Below are 19,386 nucleotides of genomic sequence, written 5' to 3' on the forward strand. Positions count from 1 at the left end.
AACAACTGTAACCATTCTTCAAGCAAAATATCGGGTAGCTGGGAAGCGTTGCCCAATAGCTCTCTCCAGCATATCCCACACATTCTCAATAGGATTGAGATCAGGTGAATGTGGGGACCAAGGAAGATGGTGAAAATCCGTGTCACGTTCTCCGAACAATTGCACGATTCTGGTACGATGCTCTGTTGCATTGTCATCCATAAAGTGGCCATCACCTTCGGGATAAAAGTCTAACATTGAAGGGTGCAGCAGATCTTATACAAAATTCAGGTGTTCCCTTGATGACATTCGTCGACCCTCCACGGTGTCAACGGACCCAGTCCAGTTCGTGCCAACAAAGCGTTCCCCATACCACGAAGCCACCTCCAGATGTTTGAATGGTCCCAACAAGGCAAGCAGGGTCCATTACTTCGTGAGGTTCCAGCCACACTCTCTGCTTACCATCAGTGCAAAACAAACTGTATTGTGATTCATCTAACCACATGACTCTCTTCCACTGTCCAATCATGACACTCTCGGCACTACTGCAAGCGGATTTTTCTATTTTTCTCTGAAATAAGTGGCTTTCGAATAGGCAGGTGACTGCCAATACAAAATTTCTTCAATACCCTGAGCATGGTACTGGTTTAATTAGGGCAGTTCTGGGTTTGGTTCAATTTCAGATGCCACATTTACATCTTTGAGACGTGGAAGAACCGCTCGCTTTGCTGTCATTAAAAACCTTTGAAATGAATGCATTTGGGATACCAGTTATGCTTTTCGTTTCTTGAATCGTGGCTCCTACTAAACGTGCACCCACGATAAGACCTCTTTCAAAGTCTGATAGATCGCGCGTTTGCTGCATTCTGCGCACTCTGGTACTAGATTACTGCAATCGAACAGCCTGTTTAGTCTTTATACTCAACGAAGCAACATATCATCGGCCCACGTCACAGTTTTCTTTGCATTTATTCACATTTCTTCTGTCTATGACTGCCTTGATAGAAAGGTTCGTATTTTTTTGACCAGTGTGTGTAATTACTCGTGAATTTGTGAGTTCGAAAGATGCGCCCTTCGAAATGTTATCACTACCCAAAGACACTTATTTTCGAATTTCCGAAGTCATGCTATTTTGTCGATAAGATATCATTTTAAATAACTTATTATTATTATTTGCTTGATGGCTGAATTTCTTTTTGAACTGTACAGATCGCAAAGGATTTTTGTTCTACAAAAGTATTATTTTGCTGCACACTGGACTTATTTTGCTGATTTATTACTAGTCGATTCAACATTGCATTCTACAGAGTACCTTTCGCATCAGAAGGAACTGAAATGTTTTGAGTTTCTTCGAAAACAACGTAGATTTTAGGACAAACAATGTTTATAAAATTTCATAATGTCACTTCCGGTATGAGAGACAAATGGCAGTTTTGCATGATTACACTACAATACAGAAAATATAGTAAAATGCACTCACGAGCAATCTGTGCTAATTCAAAAAAGAAAATTTATTAAAAAACATGAAATTCCTGTTGATTTTCAGGGCAGCGCCTCTCCCAGGTAGTCCGTAAGAGGTGTAGGTCTCAGGAAACTCGCGCTGCGCGATAATGCAATTATTATTTCAATGGAATGCAGCACGAGAAGTTGCATTCCATTGAAATAATCCAGAAAGGATTATGCAAATTAGAAAAATTGTGCAATTTGGACTGCTGCTTTAATTTACAACAATTAAAAAAAAAAAGGAAAAAATGTTCGAACTGTTGATTTAAGGCAACAGTCAAATCTTTAAAACTTATTCGTATATATTTTTTCTTATAAGTACTCTTTTAGGCGCATTAGTGTATATGTATAAGCGCCTATCCTTCTGTCTGTCCGTCCGTCCGCATGTAACAACTCGACTCTCGGTGGACGGATTTTCATGAATTTTATATTTGATTCATATAGAAAGATTTATTTGCCAGACTCCATAATACGCCATACATTCTGAAGAACGCAGGAGACTCGCTTATATTTGGAATCATGATTCCAAATGCAAGATTACAAAACACGAGTTTTTGTTGACTGATCCACCTTCCTACACACTAAATATGGTAGCAATACCCTTTGCTCACTGCATCAGACCTTGCAAGGAAGGATTAATGAATCTCCGGTTGTTCGTTCAGCAATAACAAACCGACCTAAGACTTCACTCAATTGTTTTTATCACTTTATTCCATTAAGTTACTTAAATTTTTTCCATAGAAAGGACTAAGAGTTAATACAATGAAAGTTGAAGATCTAGAGGGGCTTGAAACTGAAATTGAGGTTCATCCCGAGGCTCCAGTAATCTCGAGCTGATGTCATACCAACCTTAAGAGACACGTCACATTTCATCTGCACTTCGAAACAAGTTCACAACGTACTGTTTTCTTTTTCTTCTTAAGAAAATAATCTTTTGTCATGTTAGGTCTTACAAGAACTGTCAACTTTAATAATTAGCCAATCACCAGACCTAAACACCTAACTAATGGCTTGCTTGTCATTACCACGCAGAAGCTTTTAGTGTTAAACGATCTTTTTGAAAGAATGGCCATCGATTCTCTGAAGATGCTAACAAAAAAAAAAAAAAGGAAAAGACTTTAACTAACATTTTATTCATATTAAGCGAAATATGACAATCGATTGCATAATTTCAATAAAAATCTCTCACAAAGGCCCGTTTTATTCTTTAATGTATTTCTCTGTTCTTTTGAACATCGTACAAGACTCCCATCAAAGAAACAATGGCAACCTTTTATAAAAATAGCTACGCTGGTAAAAAAAAATCTTTATTTTTACAAAGTCTTATTTATACACTTAGAGGAGGGGTATTCATTCATTAAACAAGACAGCTGGGCTTTGTGTAACCCTATGGACATTTTAACCATTCTCATTTTTCGCGCAGTGTTGCTGGGAGTGTCAAGATGATTGAATATCTGCTATTGACTGGTCCAATCGATATGAAATCTTTTCATGGTCCATAGAAATTTTAATTACTCTGCCTTCTCCCTCTGGAGACTTAATTCCGGCCCTCTCGGTATGTTTATGAGCTAAGAAACAACAGGTAATGAGTTTTTTATCGGTACCCCATTAGTTGTGTTGTCATTAATTCTTCATCCAGCTCATCAAAGGGGCTTTATTTGACGTTTGCCCTCATATTATCCCGATAGGAAGCGTAGCTTTGCTATCTCCAACATACTCAACATTAATATCAGAACAGAGGTTAACGAAGACAATGTTTGCTAACACGAAATTAAGGGGAAGTGGATTATGGGTGATTTTCTCGTTGCACACGAGGATACATTAGCTGAGGGATATCGTCCGTGTACTCATTAAACACTCCCGAACATCTCCTGTGAGTTTGGATTTCTCATTAAAATGTAAGCTCAAAGTTAACAGCACTGGAACACTCCTTTCTCCTAACCTCTTGGTTGTTTGGGCCGAGAATAACCCTACAATCTTTGCAAGACAACAAAATTCCACGTTGTCCACATCTGTGCTATTTAAATATTAAAAGATATCGATTAATATTGAACGAAAAAAAAGATTAAATTTATTATCATTAATAAATTTAACCTTATAAACTTCTCAGAATTGCCTAAATTGTCTTAAATACACCTAACAGCGTAATCAGCTAATAAGGCCGGTCTATGGAAACTTCGTACTGTGGTTCAAGAAAGGATTTCTAAATGCAGTCGTCAGTCTGTTTATCTTTAACCGTGCTGCTAAGAAAGCTTGCTTGGATTGCATTCACATCTAACCGTTGTGTGGGAAATAGATTGCTTCTTTGATTTTTCATTAATATTTTCGGTGTACGCATGAAATGATATTGAGGGCCCAAGGAGTTCGTACTTCATATTTTGAAGTGAAAGGAGACTGTATTCCATTTTGCTGCTCGTGGTGTACAGTAAATAAATTGTTCATAGATTTTTGATAATATTTATGAAGGCCATTTTAATTTTTTATTATCACATCGCATCTCTTTCTGATCTGTGCTACTATTAAAATCTTCGAGAGTGTTTTCAGTTGCTCAAGTATTCTGGCCTTCCAAAGCGTCTATTGCAAAACAAAAAAAAAACAAAAAAAAAAAAAAAAAACCGACCCTTCCTCAAACATCGAAAGAATTCCACGCAGGAATATTGGACTACCCAGCACGTCCATCCTGGTAGCACACAAAATCATTAATGAAATAACTGTTGGACTGGTGGACAGTGAATGCTAATCATGGATTATTTGGTATGCTATCGCAAAGAGGATGAATTTGGATCGAATTATCGCAAGTGATGAATCATAATGTGACCGCACCACTCAAAAGCCATGAGTCAGCAATAGAGGCATTCTAATTCCATCCACTACACGCAGTCCTTGACATCCAGAATCATTTAAAGTAATACTGAGAGGTGCTGCAACATTCAGCCTACACTCCTGACCTGTCACCCTACCACTACCAGATCGTTGAGCGTCCCTGAATCAGGTGAAAATGGGTCATCACTTTCACATGGGTGATGAAGTGGAGACCGTAACATACCTGCTTCAACAGCTTCATAAGGGAGTTCGTGGGTGTCTTCCTGGGTCCAATGTCTCAAAGTCGCGGGTGTTTAAACCTACTCTTAACCAGGTGCGCTTCTGAAAACTTTGAGCAAGAACACTCGCGAATTACACAGCATGAGACAGATTTTCGTTAAGTACCTTCTAGCTACTTGCGCTATTAGTTTGTAATTGTAGTATCGATCTCTAGTACACAAATAGTTTGTTAATTTAAGGAAAGAACCGAACTCGACATTGTTTACTTTAAATGTCGGAGGAGGAATATAAAACATCTTGAGATTAATAGTTCTACTTTCAATTATTTGCTCCATTTTAAAAGATACTGCTTTTTTTTTCCATTTCTGTTTATTTTCAGTATTTAGTATACGATTTATTGCCATTACAAACTTCTTAGTAATGTATTCCAGCCATTTCTGTAGTTTGATTTTTGGTTTGGCAAGGAAATGCGAACTGCGCATGCGTCAGATAGCTACTCGGAGCACTCGTTTCTCTTTGTGTATCCGTACAGAAGGCAAAGATGGAAGAATAACTGCGCTTCTAAAAGTCCTAACTGATGACAATATCGACAAGGGAGCGTCCACAATAGCAAAAAGTTTATCATCCCTGGAAGCTTCCAGTATCGTTGGGACGCGCAGATAAGGAAAACTTATTCCCCCATTTTGTACCTGATCCAAGCTGACATTGGTGTATTACCCGAAGTGAAAAAGACGCATCGCCTCAATCTCTCGGTTTTGCAATTGAAGAATTCACCCTCGGAGAGAATAATATGCACTTGGTTGCGTCCTTCGCTACAAAAGTGGCAACGCAGATAAGGGACCGAACGTGGAAATGAGGGAAATACGTCTTCATTGAAGTGTGCCTCGGTTACTTCGAATCACCAAAGCCTGTGGCCATTGCAAACTGCACTTGTCCAACCTTATTTCTTTGCCTCTCTCACTACCAGAAACCGATTTAATTTTCAAAAACGAAGTTAAAAACGAAAAGGGATCAAATAAAAGAGAAAACATTTCGCTGATTGTTGGAGGTTTCGTAGTTTGCTATCTTATGAGAAATTAAGTTAAAACTGTATATTTTAATCATTATTAAGTAATTAGCGAACTTTTAATTGATATATTTGGATTTTATTTAAATATTAATATAAAATATCGTGAAAATTATAAAAAATAATAATTCTCAGCAATTTGTTTTCCATTTTGTTTTAATATAAAGTATATTACAAATATGCCATATATATAGTAAAATAAAATCTACATCAAATCAAAGCATTGATTACAAATTTACCAGTAACTGTGTTCTCGCAGAAGCCAAAGTGTTATTAAAAGGCGCTCCTTAAAAGGATCACAGGGGTCACCGATGAACATCAGGAGCATTAATGATTCAGGATCCTGTAGGAATAATAAAATCAGGAGCCTGATGGTGGGATTTGGAAGCAGGGCACAGCATTTGATGATGGGTTAACTAGAAGAAGCTACACTGAACTGGAGAAAGTTTATTAACTACATTGGAATAAAAGATTTTATTCCAGAAAAGCGCCTTTAGTTAAATCTTAAAACGGTAAGAAATTTTCATGACAAGAAAGAGTATCCTTCAATGGCAGGAGAAATATTTGCAATTAGTTAGAGGTTGCCGGTGTAATAAGGACATGAGATGATCTTAAAGCTAGTCACAACAACCGAACACAGCTGTTCAATCTGTATGTCCGACATGATGCTTGCTTCAAAACGATTGTCAGTGACACGCGGCTAAGAAAACTCTCTTCACGCAACACTAGCTCGACAAGTACTGGCATGCGCACACAGAGTCTGCTCAGTAGCGATTAGGGAGAGCGCCTCTAGCGGCAGTTATGGAAACATAAAATCTTGCACCAGTCGGCGAATTAAATGATCACCCCTCGTATTTATATGCGTAATAAAGCTCAGACGTTACGCTTACTTTTATCACTTTTAATGAAGTATAAAAATATTACTCAGAAAAACAACTGGCTGCTCGACTTTACTCCGTGTACGTCTTGACCTCTCTCCTACATAACCAGTGTTTACGAGTCGCCAATTGTTTTTATCCTTAGTATAAACTTCATGTAATGTAATCTATAAATAAACAAAAAAAAATCACTGGTTTATTTATGTATAGACTCAGATACTGCACCTTGATTTTCTAAAAGAACTGATTTCGTTCAAAACAACATACTTGTAAATAGAGCTGTCAATGGACCGATGGAGCATAGCAGTAGATGAATCATTTGATGCAGCTACAAGAGCTCCATCAAGAGATCTTCATTGCTAAGTTTGGGTCTATTGCGGTTCAGACATTTGAAGAGATGTGGTTCTTGGGGACATGAGACTTTCAAAAAAATTTCCTAAATTAGAGAGAAGCGCTATGGGTTGTACGAATAGGATCAAATCTGGACCACGAGATATCCCTTAGGCAGGGTCGGATCAACGTGTAGGTGGATGTAGAAGAACTGCAGTTGAATCTAAAGCAAAAACAATAGCACGACGATCGCTGATGGGGAAAATGATGTGTTCAGTGTTCGAACACTGAACACATACAATGCACAATAAAATTAGCGCATCAAAAAACTCACAAACATCAAACGCATTCTTTAACCTATCTTTGAATTACCGTATTTTTCATATCAAAAGACCAACTTTTTTTTTAGAAGAGGCCGCAGTGCTCGAGTAGTCAAACGTGAGACGTACAGTAGTACACGCGTTTGAGTTAACCACGGTTTAAGCTCGTGTGACTACTAAATACAATGCGCTTTTTATTTTCTGTCATTTTTATAAACACCTTAATAAATGCCAATTATGAGCACGTCCAATTATAAATACCAATTATAAACCTCTCCATTTTTATAAACACCAATAATGACGTCCCCAGAAAGGGCAAAGTTTTTCAACTTTCTAAAGCTATAGAGACTTAACTAGCACGACAAAAATTGCTGTAAAATTATACTAATGTAAAAAAAAAAAAAGTTAAGTAGGTTATATTTTTAGAAACAGCACATCGCCACCTGTCGACATTTCGATAAAGCTGTTTCATTGCAATTTAATATATAGCTACTGATAAAACCAACCAAAACAAGTTAATTGGGCATCATGAAAGAATAATCATAAATGAGGGATAGATTTTAGCTGATGTAGGGGTATTGAGGGGAGGGGAGTGACTAGCAATACATCTCCCTGAACACCCCAGTCAGGTTCTGTAGGCCCCTGCATTCTTCGAATATCGTCGTTTTGTACTCAATACAACATAGTCGGCACGATATACAGGCATCTGCCACTCGCTTATGATCTGGGTTCGATCCCTGGACGACTGGAAGAATTTCTAATGGTCTCTTCAATGGCGGCTATAGTTAGCCGATCTCAGGAGATAATGGGGTCTACCACTTGTGTTATTCCGGGTTTTCCAACTAGAAAAACATCCAAATCGACCCACGAACATACACATATATATATATACACGCGAAAGCGCGTGCACTTTTACTGAGAGATACGCCATTCGTATATGAGGGACGTAATAAATAATAAAATCGGTGTCAACAAATTCAGAATGCGACTAAACTATATTTTCCCAATTTTGTCTTTTAAAATCTTGATCTGTTGTTCGAGTCAAACCATCTTATGGTCCGAAAAATACGGTATCGTAGTTAGAATACTTCCAGCACTTCCATGTGACAGAAAAAGAAGAATACGAGCCATTTGGATTCTACTTCTGTTGTAAATAACTTCAACAGCGGTTGCTGAATTCCTTGGAGGACAAAAATAAAAACTTGGATTTTTATTTTTATTTATTTTTTATTGCCTGCATCGTTGGTAGTACGAGTATAGTATACAAGAAAAAGAAACACTTCTTATAAAACTGGCATTTACTCGTCAAACAGAAAACCAAAAAAAAAAAAAAAATAATAATAATTCTTTATTTTATAAATTGTAATCCTGGTGATAAAAAAAATAAACAGATGAATCACCGGTATCTATTACTTTTGTCAGGTCGGTGTATATGAACGATTTCGGCACGTATTTTCATTGAAATTAGCCTGAAAAATGGCGAAGGAGAAAATTTGTAATTTTTAATTAGCTAATGCAACTTAATCACGCTCGATTCTGTTGGAAATAGTTTTTATGGGGGTGCTACGATGGCTTTACTGAACAAACTTAAAACGTTTGATCTACGCAGATCTTTTGCAAAGCTCTTTGATCTCAAAGAGATGTCGACCACTAAGCTCGCTACTCAAACATCTCAGCTTTCGGCCTATAATTACCCTTAAGTTTCGCAACGCGATCAGTAATTAGTCGCCCTCCAGAAAACCGGTTGTCATGACAACCGTTGAATGGTTATCCCCAATGATAGGAAATTATTCTTTATGTGTGAAAGATGTCGGAGGGCGCGCCTCCTAACGGGAGAATTTAATTACTATAATAACAAAATGGAACATGAATAGCTGAAGTAAACTTTTATTCTCAACAGATGTATATAAAACCAGGAAAAACTAAACGATCACTCTAATGTCAGATAAACGTATTTTATTGATTTTATTGTTTGGTGTCAGACTATTGACAAAGAACCGAAGATTTCTTGTCTTAGTAGAATTAAATTGCAAACATCCTATTGTGGATAATAAGAATGAAGGAAGAGGTAAGTATTTTTCATTAAAACAACGGATGGATAACAACTTGGATTAGCCGATAAGGATTCTTTATTTTAACACACGGAAGTATCTGGCTTCTAAAAGAGGACTAGAAAATCAAAGAATGTTCCGGTTTCTTAATTAACACTGGAAAGGATTAAAAGTACCTAACTCCAGGAAGGATTAGTCGAGGAAAAAAATAGTCTTAACGGACTAAAATTTATAACAAATATCCTGGAAATTTTAAAAGAAAAAAATAATGTTTTAGATTTTCAATCAGAGAGATGGAAAAAAAAAATTAAATTCAAAATAATTATGGCGCCGACCCCAGGAATAAGTACACGATAAAAGTTTCTTGGTGGAAAGCAAGCTAGATTAAGGGATTAGGGTTTTCTAATCAGTATCTGAAGCTTAAAAATAGAGTTTTTTAATTTGTTTTTTATTATGAGAAGTAGCAGAGTTTGTCCAATGAAGCATCTAAACACAACACATGTCTTTATCCGAGGTCTTAAAGGATTGACTCTTTCATTTCCATATTCAATTTTCTCGCTTTAATTGACTTGCATAATTCATGAGATGGTGGGGAAAAGACGGGAAAAACAAGACATTTAACAATTCGTTTATAAACCTTTTCCTGTATTCCTGTCTTGGTAGCATTTCTAATTTCTTGTACTATTCTTAATGTTAAGACACCGAGGACTGAAAAGAGGTTCCTGCGAAATGTTTAGCTCTAAGTGAGATGGTTGATGATGATTTAGACATGCGTAACACGTACTGTAATTAGAGCGAAGAAACCGATGTAATTATACCGAAATAACTGTAATGGGTATTTCAGCAGAACTATGCAAATAAGCTTGTTAGCTGGTTTGCAGCGTTACATTAACACACGCCGAGAACTTAAAGGGGGCTCGAATAAGCCACAAAAGTGAAGATGCTTAATTACGAACACAGTATGGTACTAATATCAAATGTAATAACAGAGAACGAAGCTCTTTGATTTATTTTAATGTGTTGATTTATTTAAAAACTACAACAGGACGCTTGGTTTACTGTACTAACGCGGACTCTATTGATCCTGACAATTTTGTAGCGACTACTGTCACTGCGCAACTTCGCATGCGTCGCGGAAGCTGCTAGAAAAATTATCAGCCTGAAAAAAATAATGTTGTACATATTAACGTTCTTTCAGGTTAATGTGTGTGATTAAGCGTATTAAAAATTGTTTGGATAGTTTGCTAGTTTTTAATGGTTACTGTTTTATATAATTTTTGTGAAAAGACAGACTTAGATTTTTGTTGTTATAACTTCAGAATTGGAGCTTCTCGTTAAAGTACTCAATATGACCAAAGAGAAGCATTTGTGCGGAAGAGTTCTCCTCGTGGAAAAAAGCAAAATAATTTCTGTTTATACTCCAGGAGAGCCACATAAGGTCAGAGGAATTGAAGATGTTCTATATGCAAGGAATCACACAAATGAGCGATGTTAGACAGCAACGTGGTGATCAGTATGATGTTATAAATGTTTAATTGTGATTTGTACACTAGCATATTAGAAATTTTGGTAAAAAAATATCCTGATGGGAGAATAGTCAAATCTGGAGTTGGACTCCATCAGATACCTAATGGAAATCATGCCACTAGGTATATACCGGCTGTAATTCTGGCAAAATGTGGCCCTACTAGATACTGAATAAAGGTTTCTAATCTTTTCACCACAGAGTGTATACTACCTAGCCTCCAGTCTTAACCGACCCAAACTTAACTAGCTTCGATGCCTGTTTTGTTGTAATTTCCACCAGATTAGCGGTTAGGAATTCTGTTATAACTTTTTGATTTATAAACCTGATTGAGTTAATTCTTTTAATCTTTTGTTATTTTCTATTTCTTTTCTGCACCGTTGTTTGCCTTGCAGACAAATGCTAATGGTTTATGATCCGTATGAATATGCATGTTGGCAACAGTCTCTAAAAGGTTGTGAAACTTGTGATCAATATAAGGACGTTACACTTTCCCACTATCTGGTTCTTCCACGGCTTGTTTTAGGTCGAATGTTGTTACATACCTTTCAAACTTTCTTCTTTAATTCCAGATTAAAATTCATTTACATTTTAATTAAAATGAAACATGACAAATAAAATAACTGAATAATTAACATTTTCCTCATAATTAGTATTATTTATAATGGCACGTTGTCATCAAAATATAGCTTTCTAATGATGTCTTTCATTCAGTTTAAGATCCGGTCTATAAAAGCAAGTTTTTCTTCTAAAAATAGAAATAAATACTGTAATCCACAATAGGTGACACAACGTCCATTCAATTACTAGTACAAAAAATTATCTATAAATGAAATTTGAATTCGAAGTAGATTAAAAATTTAAAAATACAGACAGTCCCCGATTTACGTTGTTTCGATGTGCGTTATTTCGATATACGTTTTTCGTATTCTCTGTGTCTTGTGAACTCCTCTGACCGTGTGATCGTCCCGGTGTATAAACAGAACAATTTTTATTGTTTTTTTTTTAATAAGAATAAATGCCATAGTCTCCACTAGATGGAGCAACACATATTTTTCATTATCCCGATTTTTTTTTTTTTTTTTAATTTTTTATGCCTCTTTAACTGTTCTTTTCTCTTCAAATGCGATCAGGTAAGTCTTTCGTGAAGAAAATAGATTATGAATGAAATTCTCTGGCCTCGTAATAGGCAAACTTGATGAGCTCTCTTGATAACAAAGTCTCATGGTATCGGAAACAAGAGAAATCTTGGATGTTTCTCCCTAGCCAACTGTTCCACTTTTCCCAAACGAAATCTTAAGGGATTAATAACAGAAGAAATGTCTTTCTAAATCATGTAAGAAAGTCCCAAATGAGCTACAATTTACTGCCCCGGATAATTCCCATACACCGTATAAACAGGCTTGCATCTGTGTGATCGACTAGTTTTACTGCGGGGGGTAATTTAGCAAATCACAGAGGAATTAGGGATTTGGGCAGAGAGAAATTGCGTTTCTATTGAAAGAAGTATTTTTTTTTTCTGCTGGAACACGCGCGCGCACACACGCAAAGACAACATGGGTACACAGCAGTTGAGAAATGATAAAGTTCTCCGGTTATCATTATAAAGGAATCGGAAATGACGTCACACGAACATGTTCTATATGACATCCTGGAATATAAGCGTTATTTCTTAATCCGTATTCGATTAGAGTGTACAATATCGCAAATCTAATAATCTTTTTCTGTTTCGCTAAATAAACATGTTATTTTTATCCATCGGATTATCATTAATCCAGTTTACTAAGATAATGTTCCAAAGTGCAGTTTAAATGCTGTGATTCTTAATGGATTTCAACAAAGGTGTCAAATGACAATGATAAACGACCATAAATTTGAGATTATAAAAATGCCGGCCCTTTATGACTTTCAAAAAAGAAAAAAAAAAAAAAAGTTGCCGAACTGGAGATATTAAATATGGTGGATAAGTTTTTCTATCGCAAAGAAGAGATAAAGTGCAGATAGAAAAATATTAAATACTGAATAGATGAGGGGGCGCTGCCCTCTAACGGCATAAATAGCGATACTGTCTTTCTTTTTCTATCATAACCGAGAAAATTTATTTGCGACAATGGGCTGTGACGTCACTATTATCTCTCGCACGTGCACTATTGTTCATTTTCCAACAATTAGGCAACGCGTCAATAGACCCGCTCGCGATTTATTTTTTTTTTTGGTCGTTTGGTTTAATGCCCTACGTGAAAAAAGTTAAGGAACAATATATTTTATTAAAGATTTTGGTAGAGACGTAAATAAATCCGCTAATATTTATTAATTGTGAGCCAAAACAGAAAGGTAAGCGTGTAATGAAAACGCAGTAAGCACTCCAGAGGCGTCCAGACACGAAGCTTAAAAAGAAGAGTTGAATGATTCATGTAGAGCCCATTTGCCGCAGTCTGAACACTACATTAAGTTCTCACTGTTTCCATACACTCATATGAATCCTATTGGTGTGTAAATAAAATATGAGCTACCATCTGTTGTGGTTTTCTGGCTGACGGCAACAGCTTTATTCAGTATACGATGATACGCTAGTAAAAGGATGCAAATATTGCAATTTGCTGTATCGGTTAAGCTGACGATGCAGGCTGGACATATTCGCTGGCTGCATGGATGTTTCTGACGCTTTTAAGGATCAAAAAAGAAGCCATGTACCGATATTAAATCAAAGCAAAGAAAAAAAAGAGAAAGCTCGGAATAGTGATCTCTAACTTTTGGGTGCTAGTGTACGTTCTTCAGACAGTAAATGCCATTTAAGACTGTTTCACTACTGGAATCAACTTAATTTTTTTTTAGCTCTAATCTTCGAGTTTTGAGACAATATCACTGTTGGATTTATCTTCAAACAAGCAATTCCTCATCTCCCCTACTTCTCCTCCTCCTCCTCCTTTTTTTTATAAAAATAAAATAAAGAAAAACGAAGATTTAACTCATTTTAAGTACATTACGTTCTACTGCATTTCAAGGTAACACGTAGTGCCATCTATGTGCATCATACGCAATTAAACCTATGGAAATTAATAAAAGATAAAAAATAGCTGCGAACACCACGGTAATTCTTCCTCAGAAAAAGACAGAAACGTGTGCCCCACAGGACTGATCGATCAGCCACCATCGAAGCACACGTGAGCTAAAAGTCAAGGCAAACAAGTATATCCCCTATAATTTGTTATAGGGGGAAATCAAGGTTGGTCACAGGGCAGCGCGTGATCTTAATTCCAAGTAAGAAGCTAGTTAACCCGCCTACGGTAGCACCCGGAACGCTCGGCTTCGTGTGTTTATTGTAGATGGACCCCACACTGCTGTAACTAACTTGGGTGAACTCCAACTGTTCATTTCCTGCCTATAAACGAGTCTCAAAATCGATCGTGTTCGCTGTACGAACATTAACCCAGGAAATTAAGGGAATGTATTGCAATTCCCCCCCCCCCCCCCCATAAAAAAAACCTGTAAAATTGTTGTACAATTAAATATAACAACAAAAAAAAGCATTTTCACAAGAATACAATCATTACTGTATTTAGCAGTCACGTGCGCTCGACAACGTGACTGCTAAATAGTGTAATTATTGTACTTCTCTTTAACTGATCTTTCTTTTCCACTCAAAGAGTAACAGAAGAAAAGTTTGACAACTTTGAAAAGGGATTTTACGTGAACGATTTTATTGTATTTGATCTGGAAGTAAAAACCTTCGCCCGACTTCTATTCTGGAAAATAGAAGCGTAAAAACAAGAGAAAGAGAGAGAGAGAGAGAGAGAGAGAGAGAGAGAGAGAGAGAGAGAGAGAAAAAAAAAAAAAAAAAAAGACCCCTCTACCCTTGACGTAATGTGAAAAAATCAACTCACCAGCGTACATAGCAACAATGGCAGAATAAACTGTGAACAACGCCCCAGAGAGTTTAGAAACAAAAACAAAATAAATAGGAAGGTGAACGAAAAATGTCAGAGTTTATCAAACAACGTAAACTTCGTTTTTTTTTTGCTGAACTGTTTATCAAATTTAAAAACAAACAAAACGATTTAACTCTTTAAAAAACTTTAAAAAAAAAGAGAATAAATTGTCTCGGTAATTCACCTGGTGTTTGGTTAGTAAAATAAATTAAATGTTTAATACAAAAAAAAAAAAAAAAAATCTTTGACGCGCATTAATATCCAGGGATTAAAAACAGTGAACTACGTTGATAATTTTAGTAGGATTTATTGATTACGTCATTACTGTTGGGCGCGAAACTGACATGAAATATATTGTGACGCAGAAGAATGAAAAGCAACATACGAGGCATTGTTGCGCGTAAGACTCGAAGCGATATATTGTTGCGCGTGATGAAGGAAAGTGACATAAAACACATTGTTGCGCTTAAGCTCGAGACAAAAATAAATTGTTGCACGTGACATTGAGAGTGACACCAAAAGACGATGAAAAATTTCATTAGGCCTAAAAATAAGAAGTTAAAGTGAGTAAGGATTACTTTCTTTGAAATATTACGCTTTTAAAAGAAAATAAAAATCAGTCAGTGGGCAAAGAGAGAAAATTAATGCAGCCTGTTTTAAAGTTAAAAATAGGAAGATCATACTGGAAGTGCTTATTTCTTATTTCCCTTGTATAAGCGTCATTAATTAGCTGAACTTTGCAACGAAGAAGGATCTGTAGCCTCGTCAGGGTAATTATCTAGATTGAATTTGTTACCCGTCGCGCTGTGGTCTGATAGGATGTCATTTCCTTTCGCGGGTTACCTGCCGCCTCCGGACAAACAAAGACCAGTAATCTCATCTTCTTAATCTAAACACATAATTTGCCTTCTCCAATCTATTTCAGGTGCACACCTTATAAATAGAGGACATGTTTCTTTTTCTCCTCTTTTCCCAGATGGCTGACCACTGAAACTTACTCCCTTAATGACCGCTTAATAATTTCTTCCCGACATCGGTTCAATAATTAAACCGTGGTAATTAACACCAAGAATTTTTTTTTCTTTCTTTTTCTTCTGAAAGCATTCAAGCGATCCGGGGTACCCAGGAGTAGAGTAGAATCTATTTGTTAAATAACATGAGACGAAGATCAGTGACTTGTTTATGTAAACCGCTAATTAATTAGAGTAATTAATTAATGGATTTGATTTATGTGATTGATTGTCTGATTTGTCTGAGTTTTGCAGTCTTTTTTGGAATATTTAAGAGTGCAATGATAGAAAAAAAAAAAAAAAAAAAGGGGCACAGTAAATGAAATTAAAGTAGTGCAATACCAAGGCAACGCGTGATGAAGGCGAAGTTTGTTGAATTGTGTTTACTAATTTCTGACTGCTTCTGTACGCCATCTATGATTTTTCTATGATTTTCATGCGTACAAGATCGTAAATAAAATAAAGGTAGTGCAATACCAAGCAACCCCCCCTCCCTCAAGCAAAAGCAAAGTTTGCTTCATTGCTTTTCCTAAGCACTTTGTCTTATGAGTTTTGCGCATGCGTACAAAGGTTTGTTTCTATTTGCAGAGATTAAAGCGTAAAGCCTTTCCAGCATTAAAATAAGATTATTATTGTTATTATTATTATTATTATTATTATTATTATTGTGCAAGGAAGCCTGAGGCTTTTGCTGCATTAGCCAAAAAAAATTGGGTTACCCTGGGAGAGAGAGAGAGAGAGAGAGAGAGAGAGAGAGAGAGAGAGAGAGAGAGAGAGAGAGAAAGCGTGTCAGAAGTAAAAGGGAATTACCAAGAGAGAGAAGAATGATGATATTCAGCTCAGGACCCTGGGTATGCCAAGCCCATATTCACCAAATGTGAACCTTGGTAAGGAAAGAAAATCTCTAGTAGAAAGAAAAAAAAAAAAAAAATCAAAGAAAAAATTTCAGTACCAATGAAGGAGTTTACAGATACATTGTGTTTTTTTTTTTAAATACTGAAGAGTTTAAAAATAAAATACCAAAAATGAAGGGATATCATAAATAAAACGAAAGTAGTGCAGCACTAAGGCAACTCGTGGTAAAGATGACTTAATTCAATTGAGTTTACTCAATTTCTAACTTCTTACGGGCGCCATCTTGCGGCATGACTTTTCTGCATGCGTACAAGACCATAAATAAAATGAAGGTAGTTCAAAACCGAAGCAACTCGTAGCAAACGCAAAGTTTGCTAAGCAATTTGCGGTATGGCTTTTGCGCATGCGTACAAACGTTTAGTTTCTACTTGCAGAGATTAAAACGTAAAGCTGTTTCTTTCCAGCATTAAAGTAAGGTGATAAGGAAAGAAAATCTCTAGTAGAAAGGAAAAAATTCAGTACTAATAAAAGAGTTTACAGATATTGTATTTTTTAAAATACTGAAGAGTTTAATAACAAAACACCAAAAAAAGAAAAAAAGAAGAGCTATCATAAATAAAACGAAAGTAATGCAGTACTAAGGCAACTCGTGGTAAAGGTGACTTAATTCAATTGCGTTTGACTTCTTATGAGCGCCATCTTGCGGTATGACTCTTTGCGCATGCGTACAAGTACGATTAATTTCTAATTGCGGAGAATTAAATGAAGTCCGCCATCTTGGAGCGATTCTATGGGCCGGCAACTTTATGACATGCCCGGGGAAGAAGGGTATCGAAAGTCTGCATTCCAGCAATCAATATGGAATAAGTGCGGCCATCAAAGTAAATTCCCAGAAGCTGAGAGACAGAGCCCGAAGCCAAATCCCGCACCGATGTGAAATGTAGCAAAAGTTCATGTTTCGGAATATTCGTGGCACTGCCGACTGGAACGATGCTTTCTGGGTAAACACTTCATCTCGGAGGCCGACTGGAAATGGCCGGATGACTGGACGCGCCTTGGTCGCCTCTCTCACTCTCGTGTTTTATTCATAAGCCACGAGTGGTGTCACTGCTAGGCCTCCCCATCTAACAAATTTAACGGCTTTCTCGCTAACGGTGATTGATTGGATGGCATTTTTGCGCGGGTGTGTGCAGGGGAGGGGGAATAATGGCCGCAGTATCTCATTTTTGGAGATGTGTGATTTAAAGACACAATAAAACACGGCCATCTCGCCGCTTCATTCAGCGGAAAGTTCACTGCAAAAGATGAACTCGCAACCAAACGCGATTCATTCGTTTTCTTATGTCAGGACGTCTTCATTCAATTTCTTTCGTTTCAGAAACTTGTATTGGTGCTTTACTTTATCACCCCCTAAACTATGCATAATATGCTTTAACAATTAATACATCTGAAGCTATTAAAACGGCCTTATAAGAGTTAATGGAACTGTTCAACAATTTATGTCAGTACATCGTGATGACGTAAGCAGATGAGCAAAAACGTACGTAATTTTAAACGAAAATAAGCAAAATAGCTTCTCTGCAAAACCGACATGCTTCACTGTTCTGCTAAGCCCCCTGATTTATTCCCCTATTTAGTAGGGAACACGATGGGATGGCGAATCAGAACTGTACCTCATCCAGTCCGAACCAAAGTGGTTTTAAATAAACAGATATATTAATCTGCGTTTCATAGAATCAACAATTTATTTCTGATAGTGAGTGCAGTTGATCCTCCGCCTTCCGAAATTAAGAAAAAAAAAACAAAAATTCATAAAATAAATTAAAATAAGATACTTTTCCACGTGATTTATTTTAATTAGTTTGGCTTGCAAATAAGAGTTGATACAATAGGCTACGTTTCGGATTTCAATATCGAAATCCTTCTTCAGGTCTTGTTTTTTTTTTTTTTTTTTTGTTTTGGGAGTAATTCTAAAACTTGACCATTGGAGATCAAAGTGTACTAGATAGAGTTTCACGGTGGGTGGCACAGTTCGGTCCCTTCAGTAGTACAGTTTGGTAGAGTTTTAAACTCCTCTCAAACTCAAAAAAAAAAACCAAGCCTGAAGACGAATTTTAATATTGAAATCCGAAACGTAGCCAATTTTATTTACTTCTTAATGTTGTGATTTTTAACAGGTAGAGTTTCTCAGTATGATACAGTTTGGTCCCTCCAGTGGTCTTTTAGTTTGGTCTCCCATGCCCAAGTTTTAACCGTACTCCAAAACCCAAAAAGAAACCAGGCCTGAAGATTAATTTTCGATTTTGAAATCTGATCCGAAACGTAGCCATATGGGAAAATTAAATTATTTTATTATGTTATTTTATTTTATTTATTTATTATATTATTATTATTATATTGTTTATGTTGTTTTATTTAACTTTTTTATTTTATTTATTATTTTATTATAGTTATTTTATGGTAACATTATTTTAAACTTTATTTTTATAAACTTATTTATAAGACACAGCTTTACAAAATCCAAACTTTGAGATTATTTATTTATAACGAAATTTTCAGCAAAAAAAAATATATATTACTGAGGAAAAAATAAATTTTTATAACTTTTTTTATTATTAGAATATGGGAAAAAATAATAAACTATTATTAATAATAAACTATTACTATTATTCAATAATAGTAGTCCCATTAAAGTGCAGTCACACTAAACAAATACATGATTATAGAAATAGGTACACTACCTGCCCACTTTATTAGGATCACCACGAATGATTGAGCTATATACAACAATCTGTGCAAAAAATGATCGAATATTCCCGCTGTCACTTTTGAAAACCCCATCGATGAAGTCATGTGGGAGTTTGTTTTCGTCACCATTCCGTAAATTGGAACCGACGG

This window comes from Mastigoproctus giganteus, chromosome 13 (genome assembly GCF_048544385.1).
Source record: "Mastigoproctus giganteus isolate SK-2022 chromosome 13, ASM4854438v1, whole genome shotgun sequence".
NCBI lineage: Eukaryota > Metazoa > Arthropoda > Arachnida > Uropygi > Thelyphonidae > Mastigoproctus > Mastigoproctus giganteus.